General features: G+C 38.1%; 1 pseudogene across 1 annotated transcript; it reads left to right on the top strand.

The window, feature by feature from the left end:
- Window positions 1-5,029: 5,029 nt before the first annotated feature.
- Window positions 5,030-5,575, top strand: LOC103254735 (annotated as a pseudogene). The gene has a single exon (XR_002481609.1). The product of XR_002481609.1 is annotated as a 60S ribosomal protein L23a pseudogene (transcript).
- Window positions 5,576-6,071: the final 496 nt, after the last annotated feature.

Below are 6,071 nucleotides of genomic sequence, written 5' to 3'. Positions count from 1 at the left end.
GTTACCCTATATAATCAAACCCAAGTCCTTCTCACCCACCTCCAAGGAAAGCAATTTTGGTCTCAATTACTTACAAAATTGCCTTGACTTTGTCCACAGGAACATAAAACAGTAGTAAGAATAACTGCTAGCCATGTCATGTTAGTCATTTCAGGCTGCTCAGGTTAAAAATTGATCTACCCTTGTCATTGCCATTTTATTTTATTTTATTTTATTAGAGAGATGTGGAGTACACGTGAGGATTAACTACATAAGTAGGCTGCATGTAGGTGAAGTTTAGGCTTTTAACTGGCCCTCAATCCGCCTGGTAGTAGATCAGGTATCCTTTGTGTTGTCACGTGCCCGCTGCCCCCTACACTCCTTTCCTCCCCTAGCAGTGTCCAATGACTGCCAATCCCTCCCTCCCTTGTGTTAATGAGACTAATATTCAGGGCCCACTTATGAGTGAGAACATATGGTGTTTAGTTCTTTGTTTCTGTGATAGTTCACTTAGTATTATGAGCTCCAACTGCATCCATGTTGCTTTGAAGGCCATGATTTTGTTCTTCTTTATGGCTGTGTGATATTCCATCACGTATATGTACCACATTTTCATTATTCAGTCCACTTTTGACGGGTAGTAGGGCTGGTTCCATGTTTTTGCTATTTTGAATAATGCAGCAATAAACGTGTGTGCAGGTGTCTCTTTATAGAATGATTTATGTTCCTCTGGGTATATTTTCAGGAGAGGGATGCTGGATCATATGGAAGATCAATTTTTAGTTCTTTTAGGAATCACCACACTGCTTTTCATAGAGGTTGAATGAGCCTGCACTCCCACCAGCAGTGTAGAAGTGTTCCCTTTTCTCCACATCTGTGCCAGCATCTGTTGTTTTTTGACTTATTAATGATAGCCATCCTAACCAGAGTTAGGTGGTATCTCATTATGCTTTTGATTTGCATTTCTTTGATGATTAGAGAGACTGAGCATTTTTTCATGTGTTTGTTGACTGCTTGTAGGTTATCTTTTGAGAAGTGTCTGTTCATGTCCTTTGCCCACTTTTTTAACTGGTGTGTGCAATGTGTGTGTGTGTGTGTGTGTGTGTGTGTGTGTGTGTGCGCGCACGCGCGCGCACACGTTTGGTGTTTTAATCTTTTTTTTAATTTATTTTTTATTTTAAAGATATAGGGTCCAATTCAGGGTTAGGTATACAAATGTTCATTATGCAAGTACCTTGTTGATGAAGTGTGCCCCCCCTCCCACCGGCAGTTTCCCACTACTGCCAATCCTTTTCTTATAGTATTACAATAATAATTCAAGGTCCGCTTTTGAGTGAGAAACATGTTCTTTGTTTCTGTGATTGATCACTCAGTATTATAGACTCTAAGTCCATACAAGTTGCTGTGAAGTTCATAACTTTGTCCTTTTTTATGGCTGTGTAATATTCCATCATGTATATGTACCACATTAAAAAAAAGTCTGGTTCTCTTTCCATGGGCAGCACAGTTGGTTCCATGTTTTTGCTATTGTGTATAATGCTGCAATAAACATGCATGTGCAGGTATCTTTTTCATGGAGTGATCTGAGTTCCTCCGGGTATATTCCCAGAAGGGGGATAGCTAGGTCATATGGAAGGTTGATTTTTAGATCTTTTAGTAATTGCTAAACTGTTTTCCACAGAGGTTGTACTAATTTACACTCCCAACAACAATGTAGAAGTGTTTCCTTTTCCCACATCCTCTCCAGCATCTGTTGTTTTTTGAGTTATTGATAATGGCCATCCTGATTGGAGTTAGGTGGTCTCAGTGTGGTTTTAATTTGCATCTCTTTGATGACTAGTGAGGCTGAACATTTTTTCATGTGTCTGTTGGCTGCTCATGTGTCTTCTTTTGAGAAGTGTCTATTCATATCTTTTGACCACTTTATAATGGGGTTGGTTTTGGTTTTTGTTTTTGTTTTCTTTTTGGCACTTTGAGTTCTTTATAGATCCTAGATGAACATAGATGCTAAACTTCTCAACAGCATTCTAGCAAACCGGATCCAGCAACACATCTCAAAAATCATCCACCATAACCAGGTAGGCTTCATCTCTGGGATGCAGGTCTGGTTCAACATCCACAGGACCATAAACATAATTAAATACATCAACAGATGTGAAAACAAAAACCACATGATTATATCATTAGACATAGAGAAAACTTTCAATAAAATACAGCACCTCTTCTTGATTAAAAACCCTCGAAAATCTAGGCATAGATGGAACATACCTCAAAATAGTAAGAGCCATCTGCGAGAAACCCACAGCCAACATACTGCTAAACAGACAGAAATTGGAACCATTTCCCCTGAAAACTGGAGCAAGACAAGGATGCCCACTCTCACCCCTCCTGTTCAACATAGTTTTGAACATCCTAGCTGGAGCAATCAGACAAGAGAAGATCAGGGGTATCCAAATAGGAAAAAAGGAAGTCAAATGATCCCTGTTTGTGTTTTTTTTTTCCTTTCACTTCATTTGAGTTCCTTGTAGATCCTGGATATTAGGCCTTTATCAGATGCATGATTTGCAGGTATTTTTTTACCTATTCTGTGGGTTGTCTCTTTATTCTCTTGATGGTTTCTTTTGCTGTTTGAGAGCTTTTCAGTTTGATGAAGTCCCACTTGTCTATCTTAGCTTTTATGGTGTTCACTTTTGGGGGCTTGGTCAAGAATTGGTTGCCTACTCTGATGTGCATGAGAGTGTTTCCTGCATTTTCTTCTAGGATTCTTATAGTTTGAGGTTTTACATTTAGGTCTTTGATTCATTTTGAGTTGATTTTTGTATGTGATGATAGGTAAGGATCCAGTTTCATTCTTCTGCATGTGGTCAGCCTGTTTTTCCAGTACCATTTGCTAAATATGGTCTCCTTTCGCCAGTGATTGTTATTAGTGACTTTGTCGAAAATGAGTTGGTTGAGAGATCATGTTTTTGTTTCTAGAATCTCTGTCCTGTTCCATCTGTGGATGTGCCTATTCTGTACCAATACCAGGCTGTTTTAGTTATTATAGCCTTGTAATAAAGTTTAAAGTCTAGAAGTGTGATATCTCCCACTTTATTCCTTTTTATGAGGATTATTTTGGGTATGTATGCTCTTATTTGTTTCCATATGAATTTCTGTATTGTTGTCTCCAGGTCTGAGAAAAATGATGTTGTTAATTTGTTGGGTATTGCATTGAGTCTGTAGGTTGCCTTGAGTAGGATGGACATCTTGACAATATTGATTCTTCCAGTCCATGAGCATGGAATATTTCTCCATTTGTTTATGTTATCCTTGATTTCTTTGAGCAGTATTTTGTAGTTCTCAGTGTAAAGATCTTTCACTTCTCTGGTTAGGTGGATGCCAAGGTATTTCATTTTTTTGTGTGGCTATTGTGAATAGGATTGTGCTTGTACATAGCTGTAAAATAAAGCCTTAGAGGGTTTATTATAGAACACAGGAGACTAAATAGGACATGTTAGAAAGCGTTAGTAGGATTCTTGCAATACTTATTGACTTCATATTTGTCATCATGCAAAAAATTAGACCTTTCAAAATGCATACTCTTTGGTATGCTAATCAGAAATATAACTTCTATTTGACCCCAAATTCTAAAGCCAACGTTAGTTTTGAAAGTGGGTCATAGTGTGGTGTTGTGGAAAGAGCACTGGACTGAAAGCCATAAGTCCTGGTTGTCATTTCAATTCTGCCTCTCTCTGGTTGTGTGGTGTTGGCACGTCTCATGAAAAACAATTCCAGCCCTGACATCTAACATTTAGTGGGTGCTTACCTTATACCAGGTGCCATTCCAGGGACTGGGCATATATTAACTCATTTAACTTCATAATGACCCCCAGAAGCTATCTTATTTCACAGCTAAGGAAAGAGAAACAGAAATGTAACTCATCCCACATGATACTGCTAATAAGAAGTGGGACTTTAGCTTCAGTTTCCCATTTGTGAAAATGAACCAGATCATTGACAAGGTCCCATCTACCTCTGAATTTTTATGTCATAAAACAAAGAAAATCAAAATGAAATAAAAATGGAAGATACTCAATAAAAGGAGACCTACTTCTTTAGAAAATTTCTTTCTCTTTTTTTAATTTCATTTTATTTTAAAGTTTGGTGTACAAGTCAGGATTGCATACATAAGTGGTTTAGGTACAGGTGAAGTTTGGGGCCTCCCATTGGACCTCACTTCACCTGGATAAGGATCAGGCACCCTTATTGGTGTTATATGCCCTACCCCCTCTCCCGGTAGTGTCCTGCTACTAATAATCCCTTTTTTTGTAGTATTATGATAGGTGTTTAGAGTCTACTTATGAGTGAGAATATGTGGTACCCAGATCTTTGCTTCTATAATAGATCACTGAGTAGGATAGACTCCAAATCCATCCAAGTTGCTGCAAAGTCCATAATTATGTCTTTCTTTGTGACTGTGTAATATTCCATCATGTATATGTAGAAGTTTGTTTTCTAAAACGTGTCTTACAGTTCATCATTTCTCATGCCCAAACCTTTATTAATAAGAATAAAAACCACAGTTCTCAGTTGGTTTTGAATACATTTGAGTTGAACAGAAAGGAAAAGGCTCCAGAAGAGAACCATGGCGTAATACCACGACAGTAGACTTTTCCTTACCTCCTTTAAAGGTGGTGCTTCTAGTGTATTTTTACTTACACTCAAACCAGAATATAATTTGTCTTATATCTTAAAAGTATTCTCATTGACCCCCTGAGACCATCAAAGAACTGCATAATCAAATGATTCATTTTAACCAAAAATTAGTAACAGTTTTAGATAAACCACTTGGTTTCTGAGTCTTAGAAGTCCAGCTATATTTGATCTCATAAATATATACTTGGGACTCTCTCATTACAGGAAAATAGATCATACAAAAGTCAAACTGATGAGGTCAGAGCTGGGCTGCACTTCAGTAATACTATTGTCTTCTGGGCAATATCCACAGCAGGTTTGGGTTAAATCTCTGGTACAATTCATTAAGAATGATAGAGAGGGCCCTTTTCACAAGATGGTGCTGAAGGCCAAGAAGGAATCGCCTAGCACATGTCCTGCTCATGCCCCTCTTAAAGCCGAAGCCAAAGCAAAGGCATTGAAGGCCAAGAAAGCAGTGCTGAAAGGTGTCCACAGTCACACACATACAAAAAGAAGATCCTCACATCATCCACTTTCTGGAGGTCCAAGACTCTGCAGCTACGGAGGCAGCCCAAATATCCTCAGAAGAGCTCCCAGGAGAAACAAACTTGACCGCTATGCCATCATCAAGTTTCCCTTGACCACTGAGTCTGCCATGAAGAAAATAGAAGACAACAACACACTTGTGTTCATCGTAGATGTTAAAGTCAACAAGCACCAGATAAAACAGGCTGTGAAGAAGCTCTATGACATTGATGTTGCCAAGGTCAACACCCTGATTAGGCCTGATGGAGAGAAGAAGGCATATGTTCGACTGGCTCCTGATTATGATGCTTTGGATGTTGCCAACAAAATTGGAATCTTTTAAACAGAGTCCAGCTGGATAATTCTAAATATATATCTTTTCACCATAAAAAAAGAATGATAGAGAATAGGATACTTCCTTCAAACTGGAAGTAAAACTAAGTGATACAACTACTATAAAGACATTTTTTTCCTCCTTTGAAGAGTAGGATATTTTATGTTGCTTTATCTCTGAAGATCACACTGGTCTTACTTTCCACGTTTTCTGATGTTGAATGATCACCTGATTATTCAGGACTTAGTAATATGAGAGGATTTCAAAAAGTTTGCAGAATAATGGAATTAAAAGATTAAAAACATATAAATCATTCTACAAAAAAAGACACCTGGACATGCATGTTTACTACCGCACTATTCACAATAGCAAAAACACAGAACCAATCCTTTTGCCCATCAAAAGTTGGCTGGATAAAGAATATGTGGTACATATACACAATGGAATATCACACAGCCATGAAGAAGAACAAAATCATTGCCTTCACAGCAACATGGATGCAGTTGGAGACCATCATACTAAGTAAACTATCACAGAAACAAAGAACTAAATACAGGGT

Source organism: Carlito syrichta, unplaced genomic scaffold (genome assembly GCF_000164805.1).
Source record: "Carlito syrichta isolate Samal-C Ts95f unplaced genomic scaffold, Tarsius_syrichta-2.0.1 Scaffold71963, whole genome shotgun sequence".
Classification (NCBI taxonomy): domain Eukaryota; kingdom Metazoa; phylum Chordata; class Mammalia; order Primates; family Tarsiidae; genus Carlito; species Carlito syrichta.
This window is presented reverse-complemented; position numbering and strand designations above follow the sequence as displayed.